A 16,276-nucleotide genomic window follows, 5' to 3' on the forward strand; every position below is an offset into this window, starting at 1 on the left:
TATTAGTACATAAGGCTTTGTATATGCACAGACAATGGGAAAGCCAAGAATGTTGTATATTCGCAATTTTTACGTAGTTTGAAACACATATATAAATCTATCTATATTCACAGGTGGGACACAGGGACACAACTACAATGGCGCGTAACTAATATGGCGCGTAACGACTTACGCGCGCGGGGGGGCTTGGGGGGGCGCGAAGCGCCCCACCAACTAGGTGTTGGGGTGGCGCGAAGCGCCACCCCAACAGCTAGTATATATATATATATATATATATATATATATATATATATATATATATATATATATATATATATATATATATATATATATATATAAGTTGTATGTTTGTGTGTATGTCCGCATATGACGTCATTATAAGTATATAAGGCTTTGTATATGACGTCATTATATAAGGGGGCAATTCAAAGAAAAATTTTAGTATAAATCTTACAATGCCAGAAGAAACAGCTGAGGAAGCTGCTCAAAGAGTTAATTCAAAGAGAATTTTTAGTATAAATCCTACAATGGTAGAAGAAACAGCCGAGGAAGCTGCTCAAAGAGTTAATGCCAAAAGGCTTGCGGCTAATAGAGAAAGTGAGAAAAGAAAGCATGCCGAGGAATCACAAGAACAACATGAAAACAGACTTGCGTCTCAAAGAGAAAATGACGGCGAAGGGCCACCCCAACAGCTAGTTTATATATATAGACTAGCTGTTGGGGTGGCATCTGTTTTCAGAATTCGATTCGATTGTACTCCATCGAGATTTTCAGAATTGGGACACACATCCATTTGCTGTTTAATACCTGTGGCATCACTTCTGATTATAGAGGCTGCAGCTTGAACGATGGCTTCTTTCTTCTGTTCTGCGTCGACAATTTCTGGCTTTAAATAATATTCGTGGAGAATGGCATGAGCTGTGGCTCTTATAGGACAACGCTCTGTCTGCTGTTTATCTCTGCAAATACAGCGCTTCCATCGAGATTTTCAGAACTGGGACACACATCCATTTGCTGTTTAATACCTGTTGCATCACTTCTGATTATAGAGGCTGCAGCTTGAACGATGGCTTCTTTTTTCTGTTCTGCGTCGACAATTTCTGGCTTTAAATAATATTCGTGGAGAATGGCATGAGCTGTGGCTCTTATAGGACAACGCTCTGTCTTGCTGCTGATAGAGAAAGTAAGAAAAGAAAGCGTGCCGAGGAATCACAAGAGCAACGCGAAACCAGACTTGCTGCTAAAAGAGAAAGTGAAAAAAGAAGTCTAAAAGTATTTAAGAAAATCGTTCAAAGACAAATTTTTAATTGTTAGAAGATCGTGGACGGAAAAATGTTTAATTGTAAAATGACTGAAGAACCTACAATGGCAACAGCCGAGGAAGCTGCTCAAAGAGTCTATGCCAAAAAACTTGCAGCTGATAGAGAAAGTAAGAAAAGAAAGCTTGCCGAGGAATCACAAGAACAGCAAGAAAACAGGCTTGCGGCTAAAGAACGCAAAACTGCGCAGTTAGATGAAAATCCACCTGGACAGCGAGAGCCAAAACATATCAAAACTGAAAATGATAGCGATGATGATTGGGTTTGGGATTTTGACTTGGATAAGGTCATCAATGCCTACCAGATTTTAGTTAAAAAAAAACAAAGGTTCGGCGATATGTATCTCATAGTGACGCTGAAAAATAAAGAAGAAAAAACACTCAAAGAGAAATTACAGACCGGGACACAAATGATGACCGGGACAGAGGGAATATAAATGACGACCGGGACACTCAAAGAGAAATTACAGGCTGGGATACCGGGACAAAAATGACGACCGGGACACAGGGAATATAAATGACGACCAGGACAAAGGTATTTAAGAATATCGTTCAAAGACAAATTTTTAATTGTAAGAAGATCGTTGAAACAGAAATTTCTAATTGTAAAATGACTGAAGAACCTACAATGGCAACACCCGAGGAAGCAGCTCAAAACGAATGTATTCAAGTCGAAGTAGCTGAGTTGGTAAAGCGTTATGTTTCAGGTTCTAGGTTCGAGAGGCTCCAGGTTTGAACCTTGGCTTTAGCATTAATACAAAAGAAGAAAAAAACTAAAAAAGGTAAAAACTACAAAAAAACTAAAAAGAAAATACTAAAAAAACTAAAAAAAAGTAAAAACTAAAAAAACTAAAAAGAAAAAAAACTAAAAACTAATAAAGAAACTAAAAAAAAACTAAAAAAAGGAAAAAAAGTGAAAAATAAAGGAGAAAAAGAAAACTAAAAGCCGGGACACAGGGAATATAAATTACGACCGGGACACTATAAGAGAAATTACAGACTGGGGCACTGGGACACAAATAACGACCGGGAGATATAAATGACGACCGGGACACTCAAAGATAAATTACAGACTGGGACACAAATGACGACCGGGACACAGGGAATATAAATGACGAACGGGACGCTCAAAGAGAAATTAAACACTGGGACACAAATGACGACCGGGATACTGAGAATATAAATGACGACCGGGACACAGGGAATTTTCGATTAGCAATCACCATCAACAAAGCTCAAGGGCAATTATTAGAATAATGAGGTATAGATCTGAATACGGATTGTTTTTCCCATGGACCATTTTATGTTGCATGTTCAAGAGTCGGTAAAACTGACAATCTATTTATATATACAGACAATGAGACATCGAAGAATGTTGTATATTCGCAAGTTTTACGTAGTTAAAAACATATATATCTATAAGGAAAAGATAAATCTTTTCTCTTTTATCTATATTCACAGGTGGGACACAGGGACACAACTACAATGGCGCGTAACTAATATGGCGCGTAACGACTTACGCGCGCGGGGGGGCTTGGGGTGGCGCGAAGCGCCACCCCAACAGTTAGTCTTCTATATATATAAAAAAAAAAGTTCTATGTATTTTTGTGTTGAGGGTTTAAATGTAAAAACTGGGAATTGCATAAATATTTCGAAATATTTTGACAATAGATTAATGTAATTGGAAAACCTCAAAAAAGATACTTAAAATTTGAGGTTTATTATATATTGTTGAGCTTTATCAAGCTTGGCACGTGGAGATTTCTCTAACTGTCAATGTTATAGAATGTTACCAAAAGGCAAAACCAGGCTTGCGGTTCAAAGAGAAAGGGCCAGATTAGGAATGTGCAATTTACGTCAACGAAGGCGTGTCGAGGAACTACCAGAGCAACGCGAAACCAGACTTGCTGCTGAAAGAGAAAGTAAAAAAGAAGGCGTGTCGAGGAATCACAAGAGCAACGTGAAAACAGGCTTGCGGCTTCAAGAGATAATGCTAGATTAGGAATGTGCAATTTACGTCAACGAAGGCGTGTCGAGGAACTACCAGAGCAACGCGAAACCAGACCTGCTGCTAAAAGAGAAAGTGAAAAAAGAAGGCGTGCCGAGGTCACAAGAGCAACCTGAAAATTATCGCATGGCATTCAGGTACAGCCCAGTCGATGATTATAGTAGATGTGTTCAAATCGGGACTATGTCTAAAATTTGTCCCTATTGCAAGGCCTTGAAATTTAATGGTGAAACAATGGGAATGTGTTGCGCCTCAGGGAAAGGTAAACTTCCTCTACTGGCTGCACCCCCCAGAGCCATTGAAGACTTTGCTTATTGGAACTACGTCAGAATCTAAGCGTTTTTTATCAAACATCAGAAAATATAGCTCATGTTTCCAAATGACGTCGTTTGGTGCCCAAATCGAAAATCAAGATCAATTTATGCCTACTTTCAAAGTAAAAGGGCACATTTATCATAGACCAGGGTCCCTTCTACCATTCTCAGGCGAGAATCATAAATTTTTACAATTGTGCTTCATCAGTGATAGAAATTCTGAATTGAATACACATTGCAAAATTTCTCCCAACGTTGAAAGGACAATCGTTTCCCAATTGCAACATCTTTTCCACGAAAATAATAATTTAGTGCGTCTGTTCAAAATAGCCATCGATTTGATGCCTACTGATACGCATAAAATTGTTATTTCCGCTGACAAAACGCCTCCTGGCCAACATGTGCGTAGATACAATGCTCCAACTATCGGCGAAGTGGCAATCGTTATGGTCGGTGATCAGTTTTTACCTCGCGATATTATTCTTCATAAGCGAAACGCTCAGTTGGTAAGAATTGCTGAAAATCATCGATGCTACGATGACCTACAATATCCTATCATTTTTTGGGATGAAGCCGACGGCTATCACTTTAATATTAAATTGATGAATCCAGCCACTAACAAAGAAATGAATAAGAAATGCAGTGCAATGTATTATTATTCCTATAGACTAATGATTTGGCAGGATGAAGACAATTATATTTTAAAATGCCGTCAATTGTTTCACCAATACGTCGTTGATATGTATGCAAAAATTAAATCAGAACGTTTGCTATATATCCGTCTGAATCAGACTAAGCTCCGCTCTGAACAATACATTCATTTGCGAGATGCAGTTGTAAATGACGGTAATACCACAAACGTTGGAAGATTAACGATTTTACCTTCGTCATATGCTGGCAGTCCCCGTCATATGCATGAGTATGCTCAAGATGCTATTGCGTATGTTCGTCTCTATGGTCGTCCAGATTTATTTATTACATTTATATGTAATCAATCTTGGGACGAGATTACATAAAAAAAACTAGTTTTTTTAACTGAAAGTAAGGAGTGACATTAAAACTTAAAACGAACAGAAATTACTCCGTATATGAAATGGATTGTTCCCTCCGCAATCCCTCGCTCTTTACGCTAAACCTTTTAATTGTTTTAAAAAGCAGAATTGTGGCAAAGAGTCAAACTTTAGCGTAAAGAGCGAGGGATTGCGGAGGGAACAATCCATTTCATATACGGAGTAATTTCTGTTCGTTTTAAGTTTTAATGTCGCTCCTTACTTTCAATTAAAAAAACTAGTTTTTTTATGTAATTTCGGAACGTTTTTGAATTAATGCATGTTTGATTTTGACTTTCCACACGTAAACTATTCAAATGAAATTTGCATATTAATTCCTTTTTTGGCTAAATGGCTTTCTCTTAGTTTTGATCATACGATTTTAAGAAATATGGGATGGGGAAGGAGGCCTAGTTGCCATGCAATTTTTCGGTTACATAAAAAGGCAACTATTAATTTTAATTTTAACGAATTTTTCTATTAGCAAAAAATATACGTAACTTTAGAATTAACTTACGTAACAAACTTTTATATTCTTTAATTATTATTATGTATATGAGGGGGTTTGTACCCTCGTTAATACCTCGTTCTTTACACTAAATCGTAAGTTTTGTCCCAATTCTTTAAGAATGACCCCTGAATCAGAAAGGCCGTAGAATAAATAGTTGGAATTACTAAAAATACTTTAGCATAAAGAGCGAGGTATTTATCTCCTCCTAAATATCTCGCTCTTTATGCTAAAGTATTTTTAGAACCCCTCATATGCGTAATAATCTCTGTTCGTTTTAAGTTTCAATGCTACTTCTTCCTTTCATTTGAAAAAACGTTGTCATGTTTATTTTTCATTGTTTTCTTATAGTAATGCTAGAGAATCCTGCGCCCTTTTCATTGAATTTTTCTTCCCCCATGACAGATTCCTCCAAGGAAAGATCCTCCAACATAGCCCCCTCTCCTCAGCCCCACCCCCAAACAAAATAAAATCCCCCTGAAAACGTCTGTACACTTCCCAATAACCATTACTATATGTAAACACTGGTCAAAGTTTGTAATTTGCAGCCCCTCCCCCAGGGATTGTGGGGGAGTAAGTCATCCCCAAAGACATAGTTATTATGGTTTTCGACTATGCTGAACAAAATGACTATCTCAAAATTTTGAACCATTGACTTTGGGAAAAAAGAGCGTGGGAGGGGGCCTAGATGCCCTCCAATTTTTTTGGTCACTTAAAAAGGGCACTAGAACTTTTCATTTCCGTTAGAATGAGCCCTCTTGCGACATTCTAGGACCACTTGGTCGATACGATGACCCCTGGGAAAAAAAAAAAACAAAAAACAAACAAATAAACACGCACCCGTGATTTGTCTTCTGGCAAAAAAATACAAAATTCCACATTTTTGTAGATAGGAGCTTGAAACTTCTACAGTAGGGTTCTCTGATACGCTGAATCTGATGGTGTCATTTTCGCTAAGACCCTACGACTTTTAGGGGGTGTTTCCCCCTATTTTCCTAAATAAGGCAAATTTTCTCAGGCTCGTAACTTTTGATGGGTAAGACTAAACTTGATGAAACTTATATATTTAAAATCAGTATTAAAATGCGATTCTTTTGATGTAGCTATTGATATCAAAATCCAATTTTTTAGAGTTTTGGTTACTATTGAGCCGGGTCGCTCCTTACTACAGTTCGTTACCACGAACTGTTTGATACAGCAGCTTTTACTTCAAGGACAATCGGCGGTTCATAGACATGACATTACGGCCCGTGTCTTCCGGCAAAAGTTGAAATCACTGATAAACTACATAGTAAAACTTGAAGTGTTTGGGTCAGTGCAATTCTTGGGAATTTAACCAGTTAAAACATTTGTATGTACTAAGCTTTAAACTTTTGGTTTTCTTATTTAAGGTTTTTGAATTGCTTTAATCCCTTGTCAAAATGTATTCAAATATTTTTGTAATTACCAGTTTTTTACTCTTTAAGCAATTTAATATTTTTCCGTATTTAACTTTATTTTTTAATAAAGTTTTCCGTGAATAAATATCTTAAATTTTTCCATAAGAGTTTGACAACTTTATGTAATTACATGTTCCGTGTGGTAAAGGCTTGTTCTTCTGCAGTCCTGGTAGGTCTGTCTTTTTCGAGATTTCCGTTAGAAGTCCGGTAGAAACTGCATTTATCTGGGACTTGAATGAACACTTATTTTAATCTTGCATTTTTAATTGCAATTGTTGATCACTTAAACAAAACCCACAGTAGAGTTTTTAGAGAACAGAAATAAAGAAGTAAAGTAGAGTAACAGAGATACAAACAGTATAGATTAACAAAAGTACAACCAGTAACTTATCCTTAGGACATTGTTTGACAAATTCTAAGTAAAAAAAAAACAAAAAATTATTATTGCGTTTTTCGTCTTCTTATACTAGATACTGTGAAATTATAGTAACAAATTCAAAGTAAAAAAAAACATATGGCTTTTTCCTAATTAGATTAGCAAGATACTAATCTCTTAAAACGTCAAACCTACGATTGTGATGTCATTGATCAATCTTGTACATGAAAAATACAGTTTTGTTACAAAAATTACTATATTTTAAAAATTTAATTATTTAAATATTAAGGGTTTTTAACATAGATTTCCTTCAAAATGAGCCATTAAACAGCTCTCTGAGATGTTCCAGTGCCAAGGTATCTGAGGAGAAACAGAAAAAAGATGGCGTATATACACAATGTTGTCGTTTACAGCCACTTTTCTTGATTTTCAAGCCTATATATTTTGCCTGTTGTATAAGTCAAGAGATGGTAAGTTTCCTATAAAGGGGTTTTGGACAAGGCGGCTCTAAGAGTGTACTTCTTCTTTTGATCTGACCCAAGTTTTAGGAATTATTGGTAATTGTAGGTTTTACTATGGGAAGAAATCGTTTCTTACTAGATTGGTAGCTATTGCTACAACCTGGATTACCGATGATAACGCTGTCAGTAAGGGTAAAGTTACTAGTATTAATATTTCTATTACTATGAGCTAGGGTTCGTTCTTTATTATAACTACTACGGGACGAGTCGATCTCTTGAAAGGTTGATAGCTACCACTGCAATCTGGATTGCTTTTAGTTACTATGTACCTCGGTTTTCCTTTACTAGGTTTCAACTATATCCAATAGTCCCCCTTTATTATGAAATATGTGAACTCTTTATTTAAAGAACTCTTACTGAAAACATATAAATAGAATTTCTTCAAATGCAGTTAGTGATTGTTGTACCAGAGATTCAAAACAAAGTTGAAATTGTACTTTTCTTAATTTTCAAGCCAATATCTTTCCCTTGCTCTTCAAGCTGAGGAATGGTACATTACCTATATAGGGGTTTTGGACAACGTGGTCTTATTTGCGTACTTTTTCTTTTGATCTGACTCTATTCTTGTCACAAATATAGGTCACCCTTAAGATTGAAATGAACAAAGCTGCAATTATGAATCTGTTTCCTTTAAGCAGACTGAAGGGGCAAACCTCCAAGCTTTGACAAATTCAATCTCACCTTTCCTTTTCAAAGGGAAAATTCTTTGGATTTTTCCCATCTAACTAAAAACAACTGGGAGAGCATCAGGTACAAGTGACCTTCTACTTTGCCTACATAACAAAGGGAAAAGCATACATCTCTATGCTACAATTTACCTCCAACCTGTCGAATGTACAAATATATAGTCCAAATTACATAGTTCTAATGTATTCTGTCACCTGTTAATTTTTTTTCCCATTCTTGTTTTGTCACAGGTGCTTCAATTAACAGGGAGTTAAGGTTGAGGGATAGATTGGCAGAATCAATGGGAAACATGTAAATTCAGCTATATATTTCTATATATGGAGGGTTGGGGGTAAAGTAGAGCAGGATTGCATGTAAAATGTGTGAGCTATAATTATTGTGCAAATTATAAAAAATCACTTTTTTTAACATGTTTTTTCTCTAGGCCTACATGTTCTTCCTTTGGTTTATGCCACATCAAACACTGTATTCCCAGAGAAAAGACCCTCAATAGGACCTAAAGTCAAAATTTTGTGGTATCTAGAACAGTCAGATTCTATTGGTTATTCCATTACCAGCCCCATTGCAGCTGATTAATGTTGGGCTTCACTGTTTATTTGCTTGTGATCATGTGGACTATTGACTAGCATAGTGGACTCAAAAGCAGAGGGTTTGAAGGTTAGATACTCTACAATGCCATCAATACAAGAACCATTGTCATAAGACTTGTTAGTCCCAACCAACAAAAAGCAGTCAGCTCCTTTACAACTTAATGTAAGTTTAAATGCTATTGTATATCCTGTTGACTGCATGGTGTACTTAGAATTTTATTCCTCCTGAGATTTGAAATCCTAGAGCTTAGGTTATTTTCATAATTAGCACCCTAAAATATTTTGTGGAAAATTAAAAATAATTGGGTGAAATTTAGAGGAGAATCTGACAGCAAAAATAATACTAATAGATATTTTGATTGTTTTATTTTATTTATACCATGATATGGATTAAATAAAGCTTTTTTGTGATAAAACTATTTAAAATTAGGATGTAAGTGTTAGTTCTCAATGAAAATAAGATGAGTACACTTAAACTTTTTTTATTTTGCTGGAAGAATGGTGATGCAGAGGATGGCTCTCTTTGGCTGAACACTTAAGAGTTATTTTATTGTTTATAGCATAGCGAATGGGTCATCAAGCCATGGGAAATTAGTGTAAATAAGTAGATTGATACTGTGTATCATACACAAGAACAAAAACAAAGAAAGAAATTGATTATTTATTATGCTTTCTTGGTTGGTTAGTTGAAATTAACAAATCCTCTGACAACACAGTTCCTTGCATTGGTGGCATCATGACGCATTAACCCCTAGAGCCACCACTTCTGAGTTGGCAGCACTAGCCAATACCCTACTAGAGCACTGGTTTTCTATTAGAAAAAACTAGTTTAAATGTATGGTAAAATTCTAGTTAATTGACTTCTTGCTATCTTGGAAAGGGTTTAGGTTAGGAAAATGAAACTTTTAGGGATGGGTCTATAGGCTCAATTATGTCCTGGGAAGGTATTTTGAAGTACCCACCTCCACTCCTTCTTCCTCTAGAGGGCCTTGAAATTTGCCTACATGACAGGTCTCTACCTATTGAAATTTTGACAAAACAACATTTTACATTAATATTCAGTTAGCCTACTAGTTGCTTTTTCTCTGCCTTTAGTTCTGAAAATGCAATTCCCTGTTATTTGAATAGAATTTTGAGCAAAATCAATGTTTTTTTTTCAAAATTTAAGAAAAAGGCTACATTTGCATATCTTTAAAACCTTTTAAAATGGAATTGAGCAAAGTTATGAAGCTGAAAACAATTTTGTTGTACTTCAATTAAGCAGAAGACCTATTTTGCAAGGTTTCACTTTTGTAACACACATATTTTTAAAGGTCAAGCCCTTCTAGAGGAAGAAGGAGTGGAGGTAGTTGCTTCAAAATACGTTCCTGGGACATAATTTAGTCTGTAGATTCATCCCTGAAAGTTTCATTTTCCTAATGTAAACCCTTTCTGCAATAGCAAGTAGTCAATTAACTAGAATTTTAACAAATGTATTTAACTCAAAATCCGAAAAGCTTAGAATTTACCTTTTCTCAAGTTAGTTTAGATAATTAAATTGTATTTAACCTGTATATAACAGGTGAATAAGATTGACTCAGCCTAATTTTGTTCTTTAGTTCATGTTATGCTAATCAGTTTCTGACCAAAGAGAGTTCATTCAAAAAGAAAAAGAGGATATTTTTAATAAAATAGCAAAAATTTTAAGCTACAAAAATCAATGGCTTTTTCACAATAAAGGTAAAACAGAGACTGAAAGACACAATATAGGCTACTGGATGCACAGAAAGCTCTTATATCTTCTTTTCCATGACATTGTCTAAAAAATATCTATAGATACATACATGACAGAATCCCTACATTATTTATCCCAGTGAAAAACTGCAGAACTAACCTGTGCAATTAACCAATTGGAATTTCTGTTTCTTCCCCTGCTACTGTTAAGTTGCTGCTGAACAGGGATTTGGGGTTCAAAGAACAAATGACGAAAACAGCAGCTTTCGGACTGAGTATACAGAATTAACCCTGCGTCCGGATGCTGCATTCTCCGTGAAATAAGCTTTCGGACACCCTCAGAAATTGTTGGTAGGCTCTTTTAAACAACATAGTGTTGACCTAGACTACTTGTTCGTTTGACGCTATTCCCGAATATAATGGTTACTACCATGGCATCCCATTCCATTTGTCTTATAAAATGAAAATAGTTAATTTTTTGAGTGAATATAGCCTAGGTCCATAATTTTGATAAGGACAAGATGAACACTCTACTAAGTGCCTTTTGTTTATGTTCTCAAAATTTAATCATTTGGTGTTAGTGTAGTCTAAAACCAGGCATAGGTCTAGATTAGGGGGTATTAGGCTACTTTAGAACCATATTTAACAACTGCAATTGTTGTAGCTTCTAATAGGCTATTCTAACCTTGGTTTACAGAACTTTTCATCTTCAGTTATTCCCACCCTCTGTGACTTAGTCTTACCTTAAATTGCAACTTGGAGCAATTGAAGGATTTTCCATTCTGTAGCATTGCTCAGCATTTCTTCAAAAATTTCCATGTGGATTGATTTGGAATTGTTTTGAATATTGAGTTGGTTTTATTGACTAGGGTTTATGTTCTGGTCTGGGACTCCAAGGTGTTCTATTCCGGCCTCCATTCCTTATTGCTCCACTCCTTGTCAAGTGAGACTTTGAATTCTTTGACAGTCTTACTGGATACAGTATGATTGCTCAGGGAGTTTTACTGGTATACTACCCCTTTTTGTTAGGAAGTGATGGGGTTCCCTCCTCTGAGCATTGACCTTTATGAGCTTCTTAGAATGACCCCTTGTCCTCTGTGATTAATCAATGAAGAAGAGACCATGAATTGGATTGTTGTGAATCAATTTGTAAGTGTTAATTATGTCATCCCTTTTTCTTTGGTAAGTCATACTGCATAAGTTCAGAGTTTGCAGTCTCATTGGGTAAGGAAGATGTTGGCACCTGTCTACTATCTTTGTTGCTCTCCTCTGTATTTTCTCTATCATGTCTTTGTCCACTTTGTAGAAGTAAGATGAAAATTGACATGCCAGTTTCTAGCCTTGGTCTGACAAGACTCTTGTATAGCTTGGTGATTGTTTGTGGAGATCTAGTTGTGAATGTTTGTTTAATTGTCTCTAAAGCATGGTTTGCACTAGCTACAATCTTTTCAGTATGACTTTGAAACTTTAACTGGCAGTCAACTGTGACACCCAAGTCTCTTTCCTCTGTAACTGCAACTAGGGGTTGTCTTTGACCAGTCATTTTGGTTTTGCATGGTGTAAATATGTTTTTGATTTTTATTGCCAAAATGTAAAACTTTACATTTACTTGAATTAAATTCAAGTAGCCATTGTCTAGCCCAGTCATCCAGCTTGTTGAGATTGGCTTGGATTGAGGCAGCCTCTGCCCAAGATGATGCTGCCCCAATGAGCTTAGAATCATCTGCATAGAGTGTGAGAAGGTTTTGGAGTATTTCAGGAGCATCATTGATATATATGTTGAAAAGTGATGGCCCAAGCATGGTTCCTTGGGGAGCTCTACTAAGAACAGGTATAGGTGATGATAGTACACATACTCCTTTATCATTAATAACAACAACTCTTTGGGTTTGTTCTCCCAGGATGTCTACAATCCATTCAATGATGTCCAAGTGGAAGCAACAAGCTTGAAGCTTTCTTTTCAGCCTTAGATGTGCAACTTTGTCAAATGCTTTTGCTTGATCCAACAAAATCATGTCCACAGGTGTCCCTTTGTCCAGTAGTTTGGTGACTTCATTGTATGACTGTATTAGGTTTGTGTCCATGGAATGGCCATTTTGGAAACCATGCTGATTTGGAGACATGATGTTGTTGTATGTCAAGTGCTTAGTGACAGCATCATTTATGATTCTCTCAAGAATCTTTGAAGTTACTGATGTTAGACTTATTGGCCTATAATTTTCAGCTTTGTCTTTGGAGCCTTTCTTGTGTAATGGTATAACAATAGCTTTTTTCTAGTCAGAGGGGACAGCTTTTTCCTTTAGTGATTTCTTGAAGATTTTTGCTAAAGGTGAGGATATTAGTTCAGCAGTCTCTTGGGTGTATACTGTCTGGTCCTTTTGACTTCAATGCATCAAGCTTTTTCAGTTGTTTTTGGACATCTGACTAAAAAATGACAGCCATTGGCATTGTTACATTGACAGGATATTCCTGGGTATCTGGGATGTTTCTAGAGTTTTCCACTGTGTAGACTGAGGAATATTGTTTGTTTAAGGTTTCTGCTATCTCTGCATGATTGGTGATTTTGCCAGATGGCATGGTTAGGTAGGGAATGGAATGTTGTCTTGGCTTTGCTGATGATACATAAGTCCACAACCTCTTTGGATTAGTTTTAGTTTCTGTAGCAATGATATCTTCATGCTTTTTTATAGAGTATTGTGTAATTTTTCTCAATCTATCTCTGTTCCTTGCTTTTTTGAATTTACCATAGTGTTCTCAAGAATTGGTTTGCCTGTATTTTGCCCAGTATCTGTTCATTTCCTGTTTTATGGACCTTGTCAAGTAAGGTAGGGTGTGTGGCCTCTTGATATATGAGATAGTGGTACATGTCTCCTCATGCTATAGCATTATTTCCTTGAAGAGATTCCAGCTGTCATTGCTTGACTTGTGCTCAAACACTGCTTCCCAGTCACCATTTTGCATTCTCCTTAGTTCCTTGCAGGTTTTCTCATAATTGATATATCTTCTGCAAATATGGTTGGAAGAGGGTGGTGACAGTTGGAGAGTTGTTAAGAGACATACATGATCACTTGCACCAATCAGTGGTAAATGATCAATACTTAGAATTTGATCTGGGTTGTCTGTGATTGCTAGGTCAAGTAGCAAGGGTATTTGTCCATCTCTGAACCTTGTTGGTGATTCAATGGATTGATATAGCGTATTTTCTGCTAGGTAATTGAGGAAAGCAGAATTCATACCATGACCCTCATGATACTGGGGGGAATACCCTAAGCCATCAACCCAGCTGACTTGAGGAAGGTTAAAATCTCCAATTATTAAAAGGTTCCTTGGCTTCTTATCTTGTAGCAACTGCAGGGCCTTACAAAGTGCCAGTTCAGACTCTATTAGGTTTGGGCAAATTGGGCTCCAGTAAAAGGTGGCTAAAACTAGACTTTCTTGGGGTAGCACAATCTCTATAGCTAAATATTCAACCCAATCTAAAACTTTATTAAGAGAGATTCTGCTTACCAATAAGGTTGCCTTCACATAGACTGCAATTCCTCTTCTTGGGTCATCTTGTAAGTTTGTAAATAGAAAGTATCCAGCAATTCCAATGTGGGCATCATCCAAGGGGTTATTTGTATTCTTTGGCTTAATTTCAGCTACACAAATCACATCATAATCATTTTTTGTTGCTAAGATCCATAACTCCATTAGTTTATTTGGCAAGGAGTCTACGTTTGTGCTCAGCACTTGAAGAAACTTAGAGCAATGACTTTTAATGTTTTGTACTAGGTCACTTGGGCTACTATCACTTATTTCACTAGCTGTTTGGGCATAACTTGTGGACACCATATCCCTTTCCGAATCTGTACATCTATTGTCACTACAGTCTAAATATTTTGAACTATTGGATCTATTTACACTAGTGGGGAAGGGAAAGTTCCCAACCCTGCTCACTGCTGGTTTTTTGGGAGAATGCAACTTTTACGGTTAACAAGGTCTTTTTCACCATTTTCCAGCCAGTCCTTTAATTCTTTCACAAGCTTTGCTTGCTTCTCTCTGTCCTCCCTGCTTATATCACTACGGTACTGAATCATCTCCTTTTTCAAAAAGGAGATTCTAGTGATTTCCTTTTTTATCATCATGTTGGGGATGGTAAATATCACTGGCGCTATTCTTGGTGGCTGTTGCCTGGCAACAATCTGGTTATTTGTAGGTATCAAGCGCTTTACATTTGTGAGATGAAATTCTGGAAGTTTATAGGAGGTTTTTAGGCGCTTGCTGATGAACATTATATCAGCCTCTTCCTTCTCCTGGCTTGTACCCTGCTCTAGCTCGGGAATTCCGTGAGCTATGGTATTTAGCCTTCAGTGCTGCCTATCATGGTCTCTTCTTATTTTGTCTCTCACTTCTTTGTGGGCTTCTGATTTATGAGCTTTAGTAATGGCTGTGAGCTCGACATGGAATTCGTTTGTTAGGGTTTCCTTCAACACTTTTAGTTCTTATCCAACAAGGTATTTGACATGTGTTTCCATGTATGCTTTGTTGCACTTTTTTAACAGTTCTATTTCAATTTCTTAAACTCTTTCAGAGACTGAATCAACCATTATAGTCATTTTTGCAAGCAGTTCAGTTTTTAGGCAATCAATTTGTTCTTTCACAATTGTGTTTACATCCTCAGCAGTAGCACTTTTTCTCGCGGGGTCGGCTAAACCAAGGGGGCAATACCAGGAGAATGATGATCCAGCACTTAATTTGTTTATAAGTCTTCTTAAACTTTTTCTAAACCTAGCCTATTAAAGCAACCCAAACTCACAAAACCTCTAAAAGATCATTCATTTTGCTCTTACTTTCATCTAGGATGCATAAATCATCAGCAAAATCTAAGTCCAGGAATATTCTATTTATTGATTCCATGTTCTCTGATTACCATTCCTTTGATCCTTAAGACAAAGTCCATCAAATAATCCATTTAAATAGAAATAGAACACAGCCCTGATTAACTCCTGCTTTAATTCAATGTGAGTTACTAATCTCATTTTCTACCTTAACTTCAGCACTGTTATTCCTATAAATGGCACTATTCACTTTAATGTTTTCGTCTAGTAGGCTATAATACTTAACTGTAGATACTTTTTCAGGTAAATCCAATGCTTGTTTGTAACTTATAAAACTTTGGACCAAAGCTGCTTGATAAATAAGGCACTTTTTGATTATTTACCTTTGAGTGAAAATTTTATGAACATATTATCTACCCAACCTAAGAATACACTATTCTTCTCTGAAAACTTTTCTAAAGTATCTCTAAGTCTGAAAACTATCATCATACTAAGTAATTTACTGTCTAAAAAAAACAAGCTAATGCATCTATAATTACCACACTCACTCTTATCACCTTTCTTTTACTATTGTTAATTAGGGCTTTCCTACGATTGCTAGGTACTTCCCCTTTTTCTAAAATTGTGTTAATAATCTTCAGCAATTTATTTCTTACCTTATAACCACCACAATTAAGAAACTTACTTACCATACTTTCAGTACTTAGGGCCTTGTTATTATTTTTTAAGCCTTATAGTATTGTAAGTAGTTCTTCTTCACAAAATAAATTTCCTTCTCATTGAACTTGTCACCAATTTTTTGTTTTCCTCTATATCTTTCCCTGTAACTATCCTGGTTTTGCACATTCTCAAAATATTTTGTCTATCTTTGTTTAATTATTTCCATATCAATAATTGTTGCCTCATTCCTATTTTTAATTTGGACAAGCCTGG

At 36.2% G+C, this 16,276-nt stretch overlaps 1 protein-coding gene and 1 long non-coding RNA gene across 3 annotated transcripts in view; both read left to right on the plus strand.

Moving 5' to 3' along the window:
* Nucleotides 1–3,109: 3,109 nt before the first annotated feature.
* Nucleotides 3,110–16,276, plus strand: part of LOC136037609 (uncharacterized) — a 99,423-nt gene continuing 86,256 nt past the window's right edge. Inside the window, exon 1 of the long non-coding RNA XR_010619983.1 lies at nucleotides 3,110–3,424. This is a non-coding gene — a long non-coding RNA (uncharacterized LOC136037609). The remainder of the gene's footprint in view (nucleotides 3,425–16,276) is intronic.
* LOC136037924 (ribonuclease 3-like) overlaps nucleotides 10,762–16,276 on the plus strand; it is a 59,983-nt gene continuing 54,468 nt past the window's right edge. The window contains exon 1 of one of the 2 annotated variants that reach the window (XM_065720783.1): nucleotides 10,762–10,874. The gene's annotated coding sequence lies outside the window, so the exon portion shown is untranslated. The remainder of the gene's footprint in view (nucleotides 10,875–16,276) is intronic. The other variant, XM_065720784.1, reaches the window with a different exon arrangement.

The sequence above is a fragment of the Artemia franciscana genome, chromosome 17, assembly GCF_032884065.1.
Source record: "Artemia franciscana chromosome 17, ASM3288406v1, whole genome shotgun sequence".
Classification (NCBI taxonomy): Eukaryota; Metazoa; Arthropoda; class Branchiopoda; order Anostraca; family Artemiidae; genus Artemia; species Artemia franciscana.